Raw genomic sequence first — 22,774 nt, 5'->3', positions numbered from 1 at the left:
TGGATTCTAGTGAATGTTTCCAATGATTTTCGTCCACGCCATAAGTGACAACAACACCAAGTCAAACGATTAAGAAAAAAAAACGCTGTTTACTTCGCCCACAGCCATGTGCATTATACTCTTGAGTAATTAGCGTGAGCAATAGTTATGAAAATGAATTGCCCTCCTACGTCGGCCTGAATCGTAACGCACTAGCCGGCGTCCATATAACGTTAGCAATTTCTTTTTCTCTCCCTCTCTCTCGCCCACATATGTGTGCGCACACCACCGGAAATGAAGATGAATGGATCTTGATAGCCTTTTTAGTGGCCAAAGGGGGTAGAGAAAAACCAGAAAGAGAGTCAACAAACTGGCGCGAGACAAGAGCGCCAGCAGCAGCCAATAATAATGCGATTTGATAAGGAGCCTTTTCTTTTTTAGTGCTCATCGTTATTATTAACTGTATTAAAAAGGCGAAAGAAATCCATTGCGCATCTAATCCCACAAATTAATGTTTACAGGCATATCGCAATTCAGGCCGGACGGTTTTTTTTTTTTTTTTTCGTTCGCTTCGCACAAAACGGATGTCTCCGTCTTCTTATATTTATTAGAACAACGCACTTTGCGTAATAAGAAGTTTGGAGATATTCGAAATGTCCGAGAAAAGAAGTGCTGCACACGTCTCTCTCGTTCTCCGAAGTGACACATTTGTGCACTTCATTAAAAGGCGTTCACTGGTTAGCTCGATATGTCGAGAAAATAAATTCGCAGAAAAATCACTTAGTCTGATTACGAGAAAACTTGACATTGGCCTATAAATATCAAAGAAGGCGCCTGCTGTATTATCACGCGTTCAACAAACTTTTCTATGGATTTTAATAGGGCGCATTTGGCGTGGTGATTGTCTCGTCATCGGAGTGCGGGCAAACACGGACGCTGTTCAACTTGTTTGGCAAGGAGCAACAAACGAGTTTTTCCCCATCAAGATATTAATGATGTATGCTGTACAAAAAAAACATCTTACTTACGGTAAATGTAAGCAATACATCCACGATTTTTTTTTTTTTTTTTAGGAAAATCAATTTCTATAACGCTATTCACGAGCTTCTTGAGTTGTTTCAATCTGGGGCAAAAAAAAAGGAGGAAATCCAAGAAGAAAAGACGACGAGAGAAGACGAAGCAAACAAAACAAACGCAGGCTGGCAATATTATTATTCTAATAGGGGTTCACATCCAGTTTGATGGATGTTTCCAGGAATTACATCCAACGTGAGAAAGGTCGATACACTGGATAGAGCAAGTCTTCCCTTTGCTATCTGTTATTTACCTACATCGCATTATTCCACGTGTATCGACAAGAACACAATTCAAAATTTAAAAAGAAAGAAAAGGATTCGTGACTACTGGCGTCGGGTATTTCCCCTCTTTGTATTCTTCACTTTCCAAAAGCTTATTTTGCCTCCCCTTTTATAGAGAGTGACGTATACAGTATGTAGAGGCTAGCTGCACATTTCATTATTTCTCTATTCTTTTTGTTCGCACCGAGAATAGAATGCTCATCTACATATTGTACGGGATATACACGTACAAACTTTAAGCGAAATGGGTGTATGTGCCACAAAAAAAAAAATCAGCATACGTTGTGTCTAGTGTTTTTCTCTATACACAACAACAACATTCGGAGGTAGGCGTATTACCGATGCAAACGGCACGGAAAAGGACAAAAGCAGATTCAATATACATTTCGTTAAAATATGTGATTCCAAGAGTACAAGCGTACATGTTTGCCCACTCGTAACAGTAATATACGTCGACAAAAGAATATGGAAAATAGGCAGCAATGATTGAATAAATATCGGTTCGACATGGAGATTCCCATTCACCATTTCTTTTTTGGTCAATGAAGAAAAACTACGACGTGCTGCTGTCCGAATAGCAAACGAAAAAAAAGGGGGAATATAGTGGGCGAGAAGCAAAACAAATCTTTTCAGCTGAGTCACATCCTATGGAAATCAAAGTGTCCGTGTAGGCCCTCTGTGTTATATTGATTCGTCGTGCCAAGGGTATCCCGTGTTATTAAATATTCTATTCTTTTTTTTTTTGGGGGGGGGGACGCTGAGGAGAGTGAAGTTAAAAAGAAAAATAACTCAGAGATGACAGCGAATCGAGGGTGATTGAAAGAGCAATTCGGGATAAATTTAGAAACTGCGTCTCCTCCCAAAAAAAAAAAATAAGCTCTAGCTTCAGACCCTACATCGTGTGCCAAAGAAGGGCGTAGGATAGAAATATGATTACAACATCTATAATAATAATAACTAGAAAAAAAAAAAGGATAGCCTATATGGTGCAAAAAGAAAAGAGATTGAGGGAAAAGGACTTTTGATTATCGTATATATATATGAAATAAACCAGATGCGAGGAGGTTCGAAAACGGCGTAACAAAAAAAAAACAGAAAGAAGAGTGCTGCTGTATCAGCAGCTCTATGTATGTCGACCATCACTATATATATTATAAAAATAAACACCATCCCGTTTGTTGTTGTTTTTTTTCCTTATTATTATTATGTACAAAAAAAAAACGGGGAGAGGTTTGCAGACAGGCGCGTGCACAACAAACACACCAGCACCACACAATTACGGGACGTAATCACACTGATGCAACCCTCCATCACTATATAATACCAGCAGCGACCATACCATGTACACAGTGAATGTAACAGACGGTATATAGTGTAATATCGAAAGTAAAAAGTAAAAGCAACAGTCGCATTTAGGCATTGCCAAAACGAACCCACCCGAAGACGATAGAGAAATGTAGAATAGGATAATAATAGATACAGATCTATAGAAAATGGAATATTTGGAAAAAGTGGGTCGTTCCAATGCTCACTGGAATATGAACCGTCGAAGAATAGCGGATGGATTTTATTCAAACGGAGGGGGAAAAAAATAAAAATAAGAAAAAGAAAATATGGTAATAGTTTTGACGTATCAACGATATTGTTTTTGAAGTAGGCCTATACCTTTTCGTTATGGGTTCTTTACTGAATATATTGAAGTAAAAAAAAAGGGGGCAGTCGGAACCGAAAGGGCAGATAAAAATTATGTTTTGTATGACGTGGTGGCGGTGGCTTGACGTTGATGCGCATTCGAATCGCCATCGTCACAGCCGGCCTCCATCCAATTCATTTCCCCGATGAATACTTTGATGTAAATATACACACACAAAAAAAGATGGGGTCTTTTTTTTTTATAATAAACGAGCCAATGTCAATAGGAAAATGAAAAAAAAAAAAAAAAAAAAAAAAAAAAGGAGACAAAATTGAGCCGACATAGTCGTGCGCTGTCAAAGAAAGATGCAAAAAAAAAAAAAGAAGATAGAGCGGATATTAGGCAGCAGCATGCGCACTATAGGCTGCTATTTTGCTATCAATACTGCTGCGCATATATTTAAATGTAAAGAAAGGGAGGGTGAAAAATACGTGAGACAACGTGAGAGAGACTGAAAGAAGCGGATGATGAGGCAAAAGCATTGATTGCTCTTGCGTCGATAGGATATTACGACCCTTCCGGTATATAAGAGGGAAAAAAAAGTGGGGATAAATGGCCCCATACTGTAGGGTATCTCTCTATATTCAAAGCAGTCGGGGCATGTAGCGCTCAACGTACGTAACGCGAAAAAAATAAAGGACTTTCAAAAACAGTTTGATAGACAACAAAAATGACTCGACATCAGGCCTCTCAATTTCAGCAAAGAGAAACGGAGCGGAAAAGTATTACCTCATTACGTGCAACCCCGCGTAATGTGATGCTCTTCACGATCCCTACGTAACCCGAGTGTGGCGCTACATATTCCCTATCTATTAAGGCCAACCATCGCCGTACCACGTCGCACATTATGTCGCTCTTCAAAAAATGATTTCGCCCCCCTCTCGCTTCCAAAATTTTACGGCCGTTACATTTACTCGGGAACTAGGTTTACATTTTACGTTACCAAAATGATCTCCTTCTCTTGAATTCAATGGATTTCTGAACGTGCTGTACGCAACAGTTCGTTAGTTGGCCGTAACATGCATTGCATAATTAAAGCATAGTGGTGGCGGCTAACCATTTACCGACAGCCAACTTGCACATCGTATAAGCAAAAACATATGAAGAAAAAAAAAAAGAAGAGAAGACTCGGAATCGATCAGCGGGAGACTGGTACTATAGACGCATTGTACCACACCTTATACGCTCGTGTTCTCTTCGTTGCCGTCTCGTAAAAAAAAAAATTAAATAAAAAAGGGAGAAACTTTGTTCCGGCCCCCGGAGCTACTACAGTGGCTGCCGTTTCGTCTTCCACGCTGCCCAATTTCCCGTTCATAATGCAACTGGGATATTAGCCATTCAGCGTTATATCCTCGCAGCAAAATGAAATCACCGTAATCGCTGGTGAACAACCAGTGTTATTTCTCGTCTATCAATAGCGGAATATAAAAGGGACGCGAGGAGGGAGGCGCTCTTTCAGAAGTACTTTTCACATGATATCCATCATCATCTGCGTCTAACTTGGTGCTTGTGAACGTAACCCTCCCAAATAAGAAAACGAGTACACGTTTTTTAGAAGCCGGTAGGATTGCATACATCGAATGAAAAACATGGCCAACTATTACATCTATTAGATCTAGATTTTTAGAACCCTTTGGTGTTTTTCTCTCTCAGCATCACAAGAGAACGCTTCATTTTTTTTTTTTTTTTTTTTAACTCTGCGCCAGCCATAAATGTTATGAAAATCGAGTACCTCTATTTGTAGCGAAGAAGAGAGAGGAAAGAAATGCACAAAAGAGTTCCAGCTGTTAGGTGAGACAGCTCTAATATATTCCTGACATCGTGTACAACTTGCACTGATAAGAGAGGCAGCTCTTAATTACTTCAACAAGGAGCTTTGCTGACCGCCTGTTATCTAACGGCAGATAACTAGGCCCCATTGAGAGAATCGAAGGCGAAAAAAATGTTGTACATGTGTCCGTTCTTAATTCCTACTGGGCAGCCATTTACATTGATGTTGTTAAAGAAAATAAGATTCATAGCCTATACAGCAGAAGCGGGAGGAAAAACAAAACCTGTTGGCTACACATGCGGCTTTTCACGCTGGTTATAAACCTACTTTTTCCAATCTCGATTTTTATTTTTATCGGCTTTCAATCTTTCGTTGTTTTTTTTTTTTGTATGTGTATAAATCCATTTCTTTTGGCCGACCGTGGAAACGTACCCCGTGTCCTCAACATCATTTTTTTTTTGGGGGGGAAGCTTTTCTTAACAAAGTATTGAAAAACATTTAAAACAGTGATCCCCACCTCCGGGTTTCGTCTGTTTAAAACAAAAGCTAATCGACTGAGCCTCTAATAACGATGAAATCGCAAAAATGAATGCACGTGTTAATATAATTGATTGTGCCCATAAGCCAGGGTAAGCGAAAGAAGTCAATAATGTAAATGGTTACGCGTTATATTATTGATCAAAATGATTGAGTGTTGTACAATTCGAGTTTCGCGTTATCTCCGTTATCTAAATTTGTCGTTGCCAGTTGCCACCGTCTTTTGATATGCAAACAGGTCATGTATTTTGAATAACATTGGCGTGGATACAGCAGATACGCCAACTTACCATAGTCCTTGATTTGAATAATACGCGCTATTAAACCCGTTTACCAAAGAATGATTTCAGCATTCAGAAAAAATGCAACACAAGATCAAGAAAAACTGCTAAAACATTCACGCGTACGAAAGAACTACTCGCGTGATTTAAAAACAAAATCTCGTCCACCCATTTGCGGAAACAAATTTATAACGTTAAACGCCCCGCTTTCGTTCCGTGATATTTTTTTTTTCTTTTTATCCCTAATGCTCTACGTGGCACGACGGGAGATCAGTGACACGCCAGTTTCCATTTCAGAAGAGGGAATAACAACAAGAGGGGCATTATACGCACAGAGGACACTATGTTTCACGTTTAGACTGCGTCTCTCTGTCTCTCTAGCAGCGTCTCATGTTTCTTTTTGTGTGTGTGTGTGTGTGTATGTGTGCCCTGCTTATATAGTAAGGCGTGTTTTTTATATGGCAATACGGTGAACGGCCGTTACACGGTGGCTCGCCTCTCAGCTAACCCCAGATTTTCTTTTTTGGGTTGTCTCCTTTTAGAACTGAAAAATAGAGGAGAAAAAAAAACAAAAAAACTCGGTTGTTTGTGTGTTGGGTCTCGCTCTCAAGTCCTGGCCCATCGATCGAATAAACGGCCAGCTTACGCCAGCTGTGTGTATTGTATAGTCCTCTATATAGCCCGTCTATATACATAGACATGTTATGTATACAGCCTACACTGTTTATGTATCTACGGCGAGGTCGACAGAGATTTATAGCCGGGCACTGGGCAAGGCCATTTCGCATTGAACCGAAGGGAAAGAAACTGCACCGATGGCGACACGAGACATTTCAAATGTCACGATTTGACTTTTGCCTATTTTTTTTTTCTTCTTCCCTTATTCTGTGTGTATGTGTAATAAAAATACACATACAGAAACAACGTCATTTGGATAGAGCAAAAAGCAGCAAAATGTTTTTTTTTTTTTAAGGAGTTTGAACAGACGGTCGTCACGCATAACGCGCAGTTTCACTTTGTGCTAGAGGTGTATTTCACGCGGGCGCTGGACGTGAATATAAACTGCGGTCAGCTGATTTGTTGTCCAATTCTTCTTCCCTTTCGTCTGTCTAGTTTTTTATTTCTCTTGACTTGGCAAAGGCCAAGTTCTCCCCCCCCCCCCCCAAACTGGGGGAAAAAAAAAAGAAAGAAAATGGAAGCGCGTGGCCCGCATCGACCGAATTCAAGTTGAAAGGTTTCTGGGGCGCCCCATCGGCGTCAATACAAACAGCGCTTGGCGTGTAACACGTTCCCTCATCTTCTCTCTTTCGTCCCCCCCCCCCCCAATCTCCCTTCCTCATAGCCAACAGAGTACATGCTGCTGCTGCTGCATCATTATGCAAACAGCTAGGCAAGAGAGATGAGGAAAAGTGGAACCGTCAGCGCCTTCCACGTTTCTTCTCTCTCTCTCTTTCTCTCTCTATAGAATGCATCTATTCAAGCGGCTCAAAACCATACACATAGACTGGGCCCGTTTTCTATTGCGTGAAGAAAAAAAAAAGGGAGCTAAAGAAAAAGAAAGCGAAAAGGCGAGAGAGGGGGTGAGTTAAAAGAAATACACGTACGTTTAGAAAAGAGTGCGGCTCAAGAATGGGGCGTTTTGTACTGTACATAGTGTACGACAAGATATTGCACAGACTACTGTTCATCCCCCACCATCTGCCGTACAAACATTGAGAAAAAAAAATAAATAAATAAAAGATTCTCAGACTATTCAATTATTTCAATTTGGTAGTGGTTGCTAAAACTTGGCGATTAATAAAATAATTTTGGTTGCCATTTTTTTTTTCCTATTAAAATTTTTAGTTTGGGCATCAAATCAAATGAATTAAACGAAACATTTTCTACAGTCGAAGACAAAAAGGATTGAAGTTTTAACGCAACCATGCGTGAATGTTCTAAGTCGCTATAAAGTCAAAGGATCGGAACGGAAAAATCTTTTTGGAATCAAACCGTAGAAATAATGAGATGTACGGTGTATATCAAACAAATCAATAGAACTTTGTTTGGTGAATTTCTTTCCCCCTGCATTTATTCCCCCTTATTTACTTTCCGATGAAAAAAGGAACGCTGAAACAAAAGAAAAAGTTGATGACGGACTGAAAGACAGAAGAAAAGAAATCTACAATCAGAGCGACGCTGTTATTGATGTAGATAAAACGGCAAAACAACAAAAGGCGGTAAAATCCGGAAGAATTTCAAATGAGTTTGGTAGGACAGAGAGGAATCAAAACAAATAAAAAAAATTACAGGATAAAGGGCGGAATTTCCCCCTTCCTTTTTCTTTCGTTTCCGCTGAGTTGGGCGCAAATCAAGTCACATGTGGATGGATACCTTCAATGGAAAAGCAACGGGAGGGATGAGGCTGTAACGAAAAAAAAAAAACAGAAAGAAAAAGTTTACATTTGTTGCTAAACAAATCCTTATTAATGAGAACGCCCTGACGTCGCACGCGGATCAAGACAAAACCAGACTTGCCATGTGTTTTCCCCCACTTTGGCGGAGTATCAAAGAAGCGCCTCGCTGCCGTTTTAATGATGCAGCCCAGACGGATTTCACACATCAGCCTATTCCGTGATCCTCTTTTCTTTTTGGAGCATCGAACGCAAACAAGCAAAGGCAAACAACAGCAAGCAGGAAAAAAAAATCTTCACTGCTCACGAGTCTCCTTCGTTAACATTTAATTTCCCCTGTATTTGTGCGTGTGTCCGTGTTTTTTTTCGGGGGGGCTCAATCGCATTTTAATCCGCGTGTGTTTCGCTTCATTCTCAGAAGATGACTCTGATTTCAAGGGGAGTCCCCTTACGGTTCGTTTGAATAACACGAAAAAGAAGGGAAAGAAAATGATGAGGACAAGAAAAGCCAACTTGAAATTGTCCTATTTTACTCTTGTCTTCTTTATCCCCCCCTTTTTTTTTTAACCCACATTTTGACGTAACGGCGTCTAAAGGCGGGCGTTTCATTAGTGGCCGTTACCGAGTTACATGACTGATGACGTTTTGGTCCCGTCGCAGTCGTGCTACGTCATTTATTATTAAAAAGAACGAGAGACAAGAACGGAATAAGACTTTTGGTTTTCCCTCTTCCCTGAAAAACGAAATGAAACGCAATCAACATTTAAAGAGCTACAAAGACTGCGACTGCTGCCCCGACTAGCGCTGTGTTCATTACTGCACGCACCGGTTTCCCTGTTGTGTTCTAATACAGTTCGGGTAATACAGCACTCGCATTGCCATCGACTTCGTTTGGAATCGTGGCAAACTCGGCGGGAAGATGAAGGGTCCCCGTTAATTGCATCGCTGACTAAAACCAGTGACCGTCTATTTCCATCCCCCCTTTTTTGTCATCCGCGCAAGATGCAACCAACGGAATAATAATTCCTCGTCAGCACAAGGGCAAAGACGAAAAGAAGTCGAATGAAATTGTTACGAAAAGGTGTTGAACGAAGGGAGGGAGCGGTTTGACCTTCCCGTCTCCCGTTGTTTTTTTCGAATTTTTACCTTTTTTAACGATAGCCATAAAATTATCGAACAACAAAAAAGAAACAGAAAAAAAAATAAATAGGGGCGGATGCTTTAAAAAAGAAAGGGGGGGGGGGGGACTTTATCGGCGTAGAGGGAAAGAGGTAACAGTTGACTGCACGCCGTTGAGTCCAAAACGTTGTGTCGTTCTGCCCATCAGCGTGATCGCTCGAGCAAAACGTAAAGCACACAAGTTCGAAAGCGTCTTATAATCTTTTATAAAAAAAAAAAAAAAACGCGAGCAAAAGCAAAAAAATACACGAATCAAATTACGCTAATTCGTGTCGTGAAATTATTAGCGTTCGTTTTCTTCTTAACAGACAGGGGAAAAAAAAATCAATTACTACTCCAGCTGCGGGAGTGTGACGGCGATTATGACACGAACAATAAATTTAAAACAAAATTGTACTCCCCCTTCCCCTTTTTTGTTTCAATGCTTCTCTATTTAATTGCAAGCGGTTTTGTTCTGTTTGTAAAAAAAAAAAAAAAAAAAAAAAAAAAAAGAAAAAAAAAAAAAGAAAAGTCAAGAGTGAAATAGAAAGATTGCCTTCGTCACGGCTTCGTGCTATTGTAATCTATTACGTTAGCGATCAGACAATTGGATCCCTACTTTTCTCTTCTTTTCCTTTTCATTTCTTCGTTTTTTTTTTTTTTTGGGGGGGGGGGGGGGGGGGTTATTCTCCTCTTCTTGGCAATGAAATGTTTTGCTTGTCCAACAAATACGAGAAGGGCGGACTCGAAAAGAAGACGCCCATCTGAAATCTATTTTTCTCTCCTGATTTCTTTTCGAAACAAAATTATAAAAAAGGCAGAACTTCAGCGCCTTTTTGTATATTTTTAACCCTTTACCAATAGAAAGTCGGTAAGAAAACAAAAACAAACAAAGAAGCATGGAAGAGAGTCACGCGTTCAAGTAACTTTCATTCGAAATGGCACACGGGCTGGATATCTTTCACCAAACATTTGTTTCGTGGCCTATTCTTTCTTTCGCATAATGACAGGAAAAAAAGCGCTAGGAGATGAGAAACAAGACGAGAGGTTCAAACAGACATGGAGGCCCAACGAATAAATTTAATCTAAAAGAACAAATAGAAGAAAAACAAAACAAAAACGTTTTCCTTAATACAATGCATTAAAATAACACAGCCGGCCTTTCGCAGATAAGCCCCTTTTGCTTGTTACGTGTAGGTGTCGCTTACGATCCTCCTACTCTCAGCTGGAGAAACAAGTTAAATTGCATCAGAATTTTCCGATTGTACAGATGAAAAAAAAAACCGTCCGAATGGCACCATCGCGTTCCAAAAAAAAAAAAATAAAAATAAACGAAACCTGGCAGTGAAATTAAAAAAAAAAAACATGGGCCTTTTATTTTTTTAAATCGATTGTCATATTTCGGGATATTTCTACTGACTGGTTAACCTCCATCTCTCTTCCGCTATTATTCGTGTTGATAATGAGGCTACGTCTAGTGCTCCCGCTTCTTACGATCGTATCGCTTTATCCGCAACCATCCGTGCGTTGTCAAGCGCACCCCAAAGCTCTTCCCTTTCGCTCGATTTTTTTGTTTTTGTTTTGGGGGAACGCACACGGATTTAAGAACACACTGTGTTTTGCCTTGGCGCTATTCCCCGCTTTGAAATTCCCTGCTTCCGTCACTTCCGCTCGACATGCCCACACGGTAATTTATTTTTTAATGTGGATGGTTGTCGATTATTTTACGAAGAAAAAGAAAGAAAAAAAGCCGAAAGAAAATTCCGTTAACGATCAAGGAGACGCATATCCTTGAAAAAGAAGAAACGTAATCGGTGATTATACTCGCGTCTTTCCAAGGCTACAAAAGATTGGATTATGGAACAACATTTCCGCTCGGTTGCCCATTTTTTTTTTTTCAACTCGTCCGCGTGACGATTCCGCACGATTAATATCTCGCACCGATAAAAGGAACCTTCAGACGAATTGTCAATTCCTGTTGACGAAGACGGTAACTCAAGTGCGCTGATGGTGTTCAACTCCGTTGGCAAGGAAAAGCTTCACACACACACACACACACACAAAAAAAAAGGGAGTCTAGAAAAAAGAAATGGCCATCAGTCGCTTCAGGCCGTCCGTCCCCCGCGGCTCGGGGACCTATTGGCACGTCACTGGGCCCGTACCCCTAGTGCCGGTCATCAACATACTGGAAAATATGTGCTTGTTACGACTTATTGATTGCATCAAGGGAATGCCTGGTGACATCAAGCAAAAGAAGAAGAGACATTATTTTGTTCTTTTAAAGGCCATCTTCCTCCATTTGGCGTACATTTCATAAAACAAAATCCAACGTTCATTATTATTATTCAAGCCTTTCACGAGGGGCGACGACAAAGTTTTCCCACGTAATAGACAGGCCGTGGCAAAAAAAAAAAAGGCAGCGCTTTCAAATGTTTATGTCGGTGGATAGCGTGTTTGTCTTGTCCCAATCTCTCGACGCTCGCCATCCAACATTCAAATACCACCTACACGTCTAAGAAGAGGCTTTACACACAATGCGCCTGTGTATCTCTTATTGTCTTTCTCCTGGCGAGTTCCTTTTCTTTTCTCTTTCCCCCGTTTCTGTGGCTGGACTGTTGCCCATCGATGGCTGTGCGCTGACAATGGCGTTTGCATCAATATTTATAACGTCTACACGAAGAAGAAGAAGGCAACTACCAGATGACTACTACTAACCTGGCACATTCACCAACGTATATATGGGGACCATGAAATAGGTAGCGCCGTCCTGGCGGCCAACAGCCCCATGAAACTGTACACCGCCGATAAGCCCAAAACAACGAACAAACCCCAAAAATACATTTTCAAAAAAAAAAAATAAAAAAAAAGAAAGAAAGAGAGAGAGAGGAAAGAAAAAAAAAACTGGTCAGGACTGGTGTCAAAACTCAAACGCCCTCATCACCATAATCAATATGTATATTAATACTTTTGAAGGCGTGCGTATATACAGGCGATTGCCGACTGATACGTCACACACATGCCTTTCCCCGCCGGCGCAATTGCCTATGCCTCTCTTGGAGAGCCTTTTAAACACAACAAAACGAAACAAAAAAATGGTGAAAAGAAAGTAGCATAATTGATGAAACAGCAGATTACAAGCGCGACGGCCGGTTAGTGTAAAGGAATCAACAACGAACACGGGGGAAAGACAACTGCGCGGCAATAAGAAGCTATAGAGACGAGATGAATATAGAAAGTGCTGCACAGAGGGGGGAAGATTGGAGGAATCGTTTAAAAAGAAGAAGAAAAAAAAAAAAACGGTTCCACAAAAATGCGAGGCTGTACGGAGGGCCCAAAAAGAAAAAAGAATAAACCGCACGAAAGCATGACTGGCGTTCAAGGTGTAGTTCACCTTGAACACCTAGCCCCAAACGCCATACTTGGCAGGTGAAAATGATTGTTGAAAAAGAAAATGGGCCTTATACACTTGGCAGCCGAGAATGGCCATGTTTACGCGCGGTCATTAGCCACCAGCAGTGCTTTAAACAATTGAAAGTGGGCTTTCAATCAGCGCATAGCTTAAAAGAGAAAGACAAAAATGTACAGTGAATAGCCTGTTAAGAAAAAGAGCCTTTTTTTTTCAGACTATCGCGTTCCAAGTAATTTTCCTTGCCAGAGTAGAAGAAAAAAAAACAACAACTTATCAGATACAATTCCACCTGGAGTAATTATAAAACAAATTTATTTTTCTTTTGGATTAGAAAAAAAAAATTATTATTATTCATAATTTAAGAAGGGAATTTGTAGTTGTTCTTTTTATTAGTCCGCTCGGTTGGAACATTTTTGATTCAGTTCAATCCAAGCGTACGACTGACCGTTTTCTTTTTTTCTGATTCAAGTCACACGAATTCTCATTTCTAAGATGAAGGGAAATGATATCGTTCCTGAAAAAAAAAGCTATCTTTTTTTTTATATTTATTTTCGATTCATCTGTATTCTAAGCCCTTCGCGTTCCAGCGCGATACATCCACGGCAGGGTGTTCCTCCACTCGGAATGACTACTACCTGGATAGGACTTGCTTGTTTCGTCGTATCGATGCATAATCAACGAGGAGCGTGAGACACAAGGAAATAAAACAAAAACGGAGAAAACCGAGTTGAAGAATTTCTAAAATAAAGAAAAAGGGGGGAGGAAAAAGCCCAAAAATAAAAGAATAAAAAGCTGATTTTGGATTTTTCTTCTTTCGAAAATATACTTCTCTATGGGCTCTCGTTTTATCTTCGCATTTGTATTACCTTGCCCACTATAGACGCGTAAAAAAAAAACAGGCCCTTTGCCAAATGTGACAAGCCAAGAAAGAAAAGGCCAACTGACACGTGTGGCTCGTCATCGTTGATTATTATTTTAATGTTTTATTCCATTCCCATTTTCAACTTCCCAGAAATAAAGGGAGGTCTCTCCCCTTCTTCTCTTTCTGTTTTGATAAGCAAATCCCTTGAAAGGCAGCAAAAGTTAAAAGCAAAACAAGTCGGTGAGTAAATGCAATCAAGAAGCCTTTTCATGCGATTGCCACTTCGGAAGAAGAAGAAGAAGAAGCAAAGATTTCCCACTGCCGAAGGGGCAATGATGATAACACGGGAGAACGAAAAACGGTCGGAGCGAAGTCCCACTTCAATGTCGGCTACCTATTTCTTGGCCGTCTCTTAGGAGAAAAATGACTAACGAGCGAGATTAATGAGCATCTTGGAACGGTTTTAGCCGTCAAGAAACTGCTTAACGGGATGCGCGTGTACGAAAAATGCACTCCCGCAAAAGTCGATTGAAATGACCCCGTTTGCACGACATGTGTGTGCGCGCGGCATGAGATGAAACGCAACGTGAAATCAAACAAACGGAAAAGCCAGCGGTATCATTGCTTCGGTGGCTGGATAAGCAAACGGCAAAAAGGCAGACGACTAATATGCAGGTGATGGTTAAATCAAGTCTTAACAAATACCTCGGTCGTTTCTTTAAAAAAGAAACAAAAAAAATACGGACAGTTATTAGTTAAAAGAACGGAAAACCTGCTGGGACAGTGGATAATGAGAACCTGTCGCGGGCAGTTGGGTGATAATGAGCATTTTCGGGAACAAGTCACTTGGTTTCATTTTATAATTTTGTTGAAAAAAAATAAAACAGATTTGAATATTTCTACGAGTCCACCTTATTACTTAAAATTTATGTACGCTTTTATCAAACATATCTACACCAGCCATTAGCTTTGTTGACTGGACCGGAAATACGACAGGACGGTCATTTTCTTTTTATTCATTTCTTTCTTTCTTTTTCTTTCTTTTGATTTAAGTGTCCCACCAGTAAATGACGTAAAAAAATAAATTACGAATATGAAATCACAAAATAAATTTTTTTTTTGTTTGGTTTGACCCCCAATCGTTCACGGTAAAAAGAAAGGTGGGAAAATTGCGTTGGTGGGGCGAGCACGATCGTGCATCCTGTCGTAGAAACAACCGATTGATTTTACTTGTTGGCCGTCCTTTTTCACCACGCACACAATTTTCAACAGCAAAAATTGAAACGAAAGATTTAAAAAAAAACCGGTAAGTTTTGAATTTTTCCTTCAGATCTTTGATCAAAACTGAACGATAGTTGTGAAGAAAACAAAGTTCATTTTCTAGACAGCCACACATTCAAAAAGAAAAAAAAAGAATGATAATGATAAGACTCGGGGATAGACGTGGGAGAAATGTGTTCGATCTAACGAGATTGCTTTTACAACAGCATTCCGCCTGCTCGTCAAGGCGAATCTAATCGTTTCCTATGTTGTTTTCGCTCATTTTCGTATGGTTTTTTTTTTGTTTTGTTTTGTTTTGTTTTGAGCGCTAAAAAAAAAGTACAAAACAAAAAGGATGAACATCAGTCTGTCGGCGTGTTTGGGCCCAGTAGAAAGGGAGGACGTTTGATCCCATCGTCGTACTTACGCATCTAACGCAAAGTCGTTTGAATGAACGTATGTTTCTTGCTCTCTCCCCCCCCCCCCCTCACTTTTATTAGAAATGCTGTTAGAGCTGAAATTTGCCTATCGCTTGTTAGTCGGTTTAGAAATGGGGCACAAGTGGAACGCAAAGCATTCCCCCACTGTTGCCAGCGCCAGCGTGTTTTCTTTTTTCGGTTCCGTGGGAATGGCAATCGAATTCAAAGCAGCTGTACACGCGTACTTGTCGTGAAATCAGATTGACTCGCACAAGCCCTTTCATTTCGACGGCGCCCAGGGATATAGGCAATATTTCAAACGTTAACCTAGGCCCTGTTTAATTTTTGTTTTCTAGTACAATCGCTCGCTAAATTTCTACGCGTTAATTACGTTCAAGATGATGGCCGCCAAACAAAACATTGAGAAAAAGAAAGGCACGAAAATTCAGGAAAAATGCGAGTTCCTTTTCGCGAAAACGTTAAATGGCGGAACCGAACCAAAGTCAACGTAATCAACAGTTTAAAACGATCATTGAGCAAAAATTATATTTTTACTATATAGTCTCGTTTAAGAAACACATTGGCTGATTTCGAATAGAGAAAAAAAGGTTCAGTAAACAACATGGGCAAAAAGAATTTTTAAAAAACCAGCTTATATAAAGACAAGAAATTTTTATTTAATTGACAAGACAATGTCTTTTTCTCATTCAAGTTGCAATTCACAAAAAAAAAAAAAAAATAGTAGAAAGCCCAGAAAAAAGCAAAATTTCTGGAACACAACACGACAAAGGCTGTTCCGCGTCCTATCCAACATTTCTTTAATCACGCTACTCGAAATTCGTGTTTCTGTCCCTAAAGTACAAGAAGCAATGTGGCAATAGTTATTCGAGTCGGTCGCATAGATTGAAGTGCACGCACCGTAATGAAGCTGTTTTGTTCACATGTCTTACATTTATTTTGTTTTACTTCCCGAAAAATTAGATTTGGTTTCTTAAAAAAAAAAAAAAAAAAAAAACGAAAACTGTTATTGTTTTCGAATATAATTTGAGCAAGGAATGTCAGCGCGACACTCTCGTTTAAATCTGCACGTAAATAATAAAACGCAAACGGTGCGACTCATTAGCCATTCCATCGGCGTCGCGATCCCGACACGGTGGTGGTTGGCTTACGCCACCAAAGTTAAAAAATCAAGAGAGGGGAAAATTAAGTACGAAACCGAAAACCTCAAAAATAAAAACAAAATCGTTTTTTTTTTTTTCAAAGCCGTAAATGTCACGCAAACACATTCGTGACTTTCCCTCTTTTTCTTTTAGTATTTACGATTCAATGGCATCGAAAAGAAACGAGCATTTCTTTTTGTTCTATTACTTCATGTCAGAAATTCAAGCGAGCAGAATCGCCATAGCGACGGAACACGACGTACAATTTCGAGTCGAAAAAAGATTTTTTTTTTTTTTTTCAAAAATGCAGTCCCGAGAGCCGCCCGTTGTACGAATTGATAAGTGCAGCATTCCTAGAGTCGAATTGGTATCAATCAAAAACGAAGAGTTGATGCGTGTGTACAGGTTCTTTTCCCGATTGTTATTATTATTTTTCCTTGTCTAAGATATGTGTAACGGCGCGATGAATAATTGAATATGCACCAAACTCGTTATTTCGTGTGTACGTACGTCGATTAGGGTGGACGAGGAAGAAACGACTTTGTTTTTTTCCTTCTCATTTTTAAGTGCCAGTCGAAATTGGTCACGCTCCCTCGTTCTGATGGTTCCCGATATCATTTTGTATTGACGTGACGCAATCATTTTCTCGAACAACTCACCCTGTAACTCGAAAAATAAATCAAAAAAAAAAGGGAGAAGAAAAAAAAAAACCTTTTTTTATCGCGTGTGTAATGGTGGGTCAATATATATTTTTTTGACGACTTTTAGCGAGATGTGTTTAAAGACGTCTGCACGACGTGAAAGGCACTATAGTAGGGAGCACAAAAAAAAAGGCCAGCGAAAGTGCCCAAAAAGATCGCACACTAACTGGATTTCTCCTCACAACTTAGAGCCCATCGGGAATCAACATTTCTATACGCACAGGGCCATCACTCACGCTCAAAGTCGTTAACCTTTCTGTTTTTATTCCATGCTATGACGAGAATACGACTCGAAGAAAGAAACAGCACAGGGAGGGAAAGACTCTCGAAAAAGGTGACGAGCAGAACCGCAGGTAAAAAGGAAAAAATATATATATATGCTTTTCTTGATTTGCATACGAAAACGAGAGGCCGCGAAATAGTGTTGTCCCATGGACGAGAAACACGAAAAACAAGAGCGCAGTTCAAACGAAGCTGGAACCACGTCCCACATCGTTTTGTTTGGGACAAATAAAATGAAGTTCTTTACGCTGGGACGTACTTTTTTTTTTTTTTTTTGCTGATGCAAAACAGTTTCTGTTTCCGGGTGAACAAGATGTGGTAGAAAATAAAGATCGGACAAGGTGTAAGTAAAGCCTATATCAAGATGATTAGTACGTCTTTTCCATGAGCGTCCCCACACGACAACGCAAGGGAGAAGAAACAAAATCAAAATCGCACCTTTTCACGCTACGCTGAACACAAAAACACGAACGCATAGTCCAAACACACGACCCTTTGATTAAGCCCTTCAACAACAAAAAAATTGGATATTTTTTTTTTTTTTTTTGTTTGGTACGCCCGTTTTCCTTCGGCATTTTTAATGAGACTTCTAACGAAAAAAAAAAAAAAAAATGAAACTCGTTCTCGTCCCGCTCGTTCCAAAAAATCATCTAACTAGAGAAACAAAACAAAACAAAAAAATATGTGTGTCTTTTTGACTTACCGTTGTAGCCGTCGTTCCACGAAGTTGCGATCGTCTTCTTTCCTGTTTCTACGTAGAAAGTTTATGCGTGTTGTCGCCAATGTTGTTGTTGCCATGGGGGGTTCCCAATGACACAAGTCCTTTGGCTCGGCGGGAGTCGCGAGCTATTTCAGGGGTGTTGTGGCGACAGATTTCCGTGTTATCTGACGTACCCCTAAGATACATAGATGAAACCGGACTGCTGTGTCTTAGCGACGCGATGCAAGCCCCAAGCCGGGCGCGCACAACGTCGCCAACGTCATCATACGCAACACCTACAATTTACCCAAAAAAAAAAAAAAAAAAAAAAAAATAAGAAACGTTTATAACGGATTTTTTTTTTTTTTTTTACTTCTTTCGTTTTCAAGATAAATGCTTTTGCAAGGAGTGCAGACTTAATTTATGTGTCACAACAACATGATTCATGCTCATTCGATTCTAGTTCTTTTTTAGTTTTCGAAGCCGGGGTCCATCAGTCGACTTGCCGTGACGACGAGTATAACCCCCCCCCCACCCCCCCCCCAAAAAAAAACGCTTACGAGAATAAATATCTCTTGAAAAGTACAACAACAAAAAAAAAGAGAAACAAAGCAAATAAATAATCTTCTCCACAAGGAAAACCTTGTTTGTTTTTTTTTTTTTCGCAATTCGTAACGCCATCTCTATTCTTCAACTCTCTTTTTCTTTTAACGTTTTTGTTCGTATTTCTCTTGATTTTTCTTTTTGCTTAGTGATAAAACGACCAGCGAAGGCGGTAGGAACTCGTTGCACGGAACGTTGCCCTAGAAGAGAGGATAGTGTGACATTTACACGCCACAATGTTTGGCGCATTTGTCTCCATCAACCAGATCCCCCACCCACCCAAAGTCCTTGGCCGTCTCCTAGAGGAATTCCGAAATTTATGTTTTATTTAGGAAATGAAGAAACAAAGCGTTCTACTAACTCTTTGCTCCATTTCACGTTTGCTTCCCGTTCTTCCCTTCGTTTCGCTGACAAAAACGAGTTTAAAGAATGGGGCGCCACCTTTTTGAAATGATCGTCTATTTGGGTTATCGCCGCCCATATTGTTTTCGAGTTTATTAGATATTTGTATGTTTCTCATTATCATAATCATTATCCGTACGGGCAGACGTAGGGTCGAGGAAGAATAGGGAAAGCGGCTAGAGACGAGGTCACAGATTAGAAAGAAAGAAAGAAAGAAAAATCCTTTAGCACTAGGATCACAGATTTCTCCTTCGTCTCCATTAAAAGTGCTCATTCGAGAATCAGAAAACAATCATTAATGAAAGAGCGAATAATAAATATCGTGCCGCCGACTTTGTGAGTGTTTGAACTTATTGAACCGCAGCAGTAGAGTCGAAAGATTGTTGTTATTATAAAAGGAAGACGAGAAGAAAAACAAAACAAAAAAAAAAACAGTCATAAAGAACGATTGCATTTGACGTACAAGGATACACTATAATAACCGACGCTCATTCCTGGGAGGTAGTCATTTTTGATTTTCCTTTAATGGATTCAACGGACCTCTAAAGTAGCATCAACCCAGCAAAATCCGCCCCACCTGAATGTGGTGAAGTTGTTTGCCCGTCAACAAGCGCCTTCTTCAAAACAAAAAATAAAAACAAGTGGTCAGGGATAAATCAGGTTGTCTTGAAAATGCAACGCAGAAACTTTTTTTTTTTTTTTTTTTCAGTTATATAGTCGGATAAGTATAGCAATTCACGAACGCAGAAACGCATCGCATTCTTTATGGCTGCAACGCAACGACTCGAACGCAAAGAACAACCATATAACGCGCGTTCACCTTATATTAAAACAATTGGAGGAATGAACTGAAAACGGGGTTTATTCGCCATCTCTTTTGGGTCGCATAATCTTTTAAATAAATTATTATTTAAAAAAAAAAATGGTCGCGCGTTAACTCTTGGACGAGAAAGCCACGACATCTTTTCGTGAAAAATGTTTAAAAACAAAAAAAAATTAAGCGAGGAGAGATGGCGAAAAGAAGAAAAAAACTTGAGATCCTCCAACTCGAGCTGCTACAAAAAGCCATGAAACGGGCGGGGGGGGGAGGGGGGTGGAGGTGGAGGGGTAGTGCGCGCACCGCCTCTGTTTGTTGTATATAGTACGTTTTAAGTTTCTTTGGCCTATGTGGGACGAAGCAGATAGCAAAGGCAACGGATCAAGAGAGTCGGACAAAAACAGAAACTGCCGCCATTAAGCTGGCCTCGTAAAACAAGTTAAGAGCTGCCGTCAAATGTGGCAGCCCCCCGATTGCCAGTCTTATTTATAGATAGACTTGCGCGCCTCTGTGTATACGTCGTCGCAAACTAGCAAGGCACACAGCGAAGAACGAAAGGGGCAAAGAAAAAAAACAAGAAAATTACGTGTGTGATGTGGGTCTCTTGTTAAATTGAGCGAACGTATGGCTCTCGTCGACAATCATCGCACAGCATCATATTTCTCAGAGACTAATGAACGATGCGTTCCATCACAGCGGGAGCCGCTCCCCAGTTTTTTTATTTAAAAAAATAAAAGGGAAGAAGCAGGAGAAAGCGCACAAACTTTTACTGACATTCTCAAGTTCATCGGCACAAATCCCCCCCCTCCCCACCCGTTTGAAATTCAAATACAATTTGAATTCCCGCGTCGAATCGTCACTAGTCAACTACTATTACTACACACTCAACTGCTATGCATTTCTATGTTTCCCCTACACTCATTTTCTTTCGCCTAGTTCTTTCACATTGTTCAACAGGACAGGGGGTCTCACCGTTTTGCGTTGCCTTCACCATCCTCTTCAAATGGAATCAGTTTTCAGGCGGTGGGGGGAGCTGTTGGCATAGCTGCTGATACGAAGTAAATAGTTTACATAAAAGAGTCAAACGATTCACTGCCTCGTACTTTCTGTACTTATAGAGAGCTTTAAAAAAAAAAAAAAAAAAAACTACGGGAGTCTCTGGTGGCTGGGAGAGATCAATGTCATCAACTCCGCGTGCAAAGGGACATGACTTTTCTCGTTCGATATCCTGGGCGGCTCGTTATATCCCGCCCGTCTCAATTGCCTTTTAGGTAGACTACGTTTTGGATGGGGGGTTAAAGAAGCAAATTAAGTTTTTTTTGTTTTCTATCTTTCGTGAGTCTTGAAGTTCATGTATAAGACGACTAAAAGGAGCGAAAAGAGAGGGGAAGAATACACAGAGATTGAACGCAGTGTATAAAAGTGTGTACACGTGTAGGAGACGCATTCGAAGACCCCCCAGGCCCAATTCAAGTCCCGAAAAAAAAAAAAATAATGACGAAGAGATAAGCTTTTTGCTTGAAATGAGTAAAAGAAAAAAAAACGACATGGAAGCTCAAAGAGAAGGGGGGAAAAACTAACGTAGAGAGAGAGAGAGAGAAAAAGCCCGTTTGATAAGGAGAACGTCTACACCTTTTTCCCTGGGCTTTTGTTGCCGTTGCTGTTGTCGGCTCTGTTATTACTGTTTTTCTTAACGTATAAAAAGTCTTATCAAGGCAAGAGAGATGGAAGAAAAGAACGACAGCCAGATAGACAGACTGAGAGGTTTTCTTCCTTCTTGCTTTGGCTTCAATGAGAAGAGACTGAGTCATCCCTCGAGAAAGACCGAAATGAGTGCAGACAACAATAAACGAAAATATTCAAGAAAAAGAAGTTTTTCTCCATAGACTTTGAAGCTATCCTTGAGCTTTTTCATTTTCTTTTTTTTTTTACCTTTAATAAGATTATTGTTTCCATCAGGTAAACAGCAACAGCTTCCTGTAGACTCTCGCAGTCAGCGATGAAGTGTTGGTCTTTTGTTGCAACAAGTTTTTCATCACTGTTTAACTATTGTTGGTGTGTTAAGGCCACGTTGAGCACTGTTCGATGGAAGCACGAAACGAAGAGGGGAAAAAATATGGCCTGTCACTATGCAATCGAGAAATCAACCGAACGACGCAGTACAAGCGAAGACACTGACCTACTAACCTTGAGAAAGGTAGTCCCCCCCTCCGCTTTGAAAACATTGTCGATTCGAAAACGAGAAAAACATGCTAATCTGAAAAGAAAGTGTGGAGAAGGGGTGACGAAAGATTGTAAATTTGGCAACCTTTCATGTTCTGCTGGTAAAGAATTTACAAAAGGTTTGCTAATGACTTTGAACAATAGGTTTTTTTTTTTCAAAATGGAAAAAAAAAACGAAATGTTCTAGAATTAAATTAATCATTTCACCACATTTTTTGTTTTTAATATCGCCCAAACTAAGGAAAACAATAAAAAGTCAACGCTGTACTGGAAAGATAGCGCCGGATCTGCATGGTGGCGGTGCATTACAGAAGCCCACCCCCGTTTTCTTTTTGATCCAAAACACCCCAAAGTTTTTCTTTTCATCACAAACTCTCTTCAGAAACTTTCAAACCAACGATGAGATTCCCCTCTCCAAATAAGCTCTGGCAAAAAAAATGTTAAGAAGTTAGCCAGTGTCTTATTGTAGTAGTACAAGTAACAAGAAGAGAAAAAAAAGAGAGATGTGTGATGAAGATTTAAAAAAAGAACGAAAAACATCTGGTTCTTGTTTCATCTTTTTTCTTTTCCTACTTGACGTTGGAAAAATCAAACGGACCTCCTGCTGCGTGCAGCAATTCAAGTCTTGCTCTAACTGCCTTGTCTGTGTGAGTACTATGTAATGAAAAAAAGAAGAAAAGAAAAAAGCTTTCAACTTGAAAAAAAAAGTCTCGCCAAAGCTTATGGAAATGAGACGTTTGTGGCTGTTTGTGAAAGAGATTTAACG

General features: G+C 40.0%; 1 long non-coding RNA gene across 2 annotated transcripts in view; it reads right to left on the bottom strand.

Annotated features, from left to right (window-relative positions):
- The window catches only part of LOC130699219 (uncharacterized), a 28,297-nt gene extending 10,054 nt beyond the window's left edge, over positions 1-18,243 (bottom strand). For both annotated transcript variants that reach the window (XR_009421447.1, XR_009003396.1), the window contains exon 1: positions 17,967-18,243. This is a non-coding gene — a long non-coding RNA (uncharacterized LOC130699219). The remainder of the gene's footprint in view (positions 1-17,966) is intronic.
- Positions 18,244-22,774: the final 4,531 nt, after the last annotated feature.

This window comes from Daphnia carinata, chromosome 7, assembly GCF_022539665.2.
Source record: "Daphnia carinata strain CSIRO-1 chromosome 7, CSIRO_AGI_Dcar_HiC_V3, whole genome shotgun sequence".
NCBI lineage: Eukaryota > Metazoa > Arthropoda > Branchiopoda > Diplostraca > Daphniidae > Daphnia > Daphnia carinata.
This window is presented reverse-complemented; position numbering and strand designations above follow the sequence as displayed.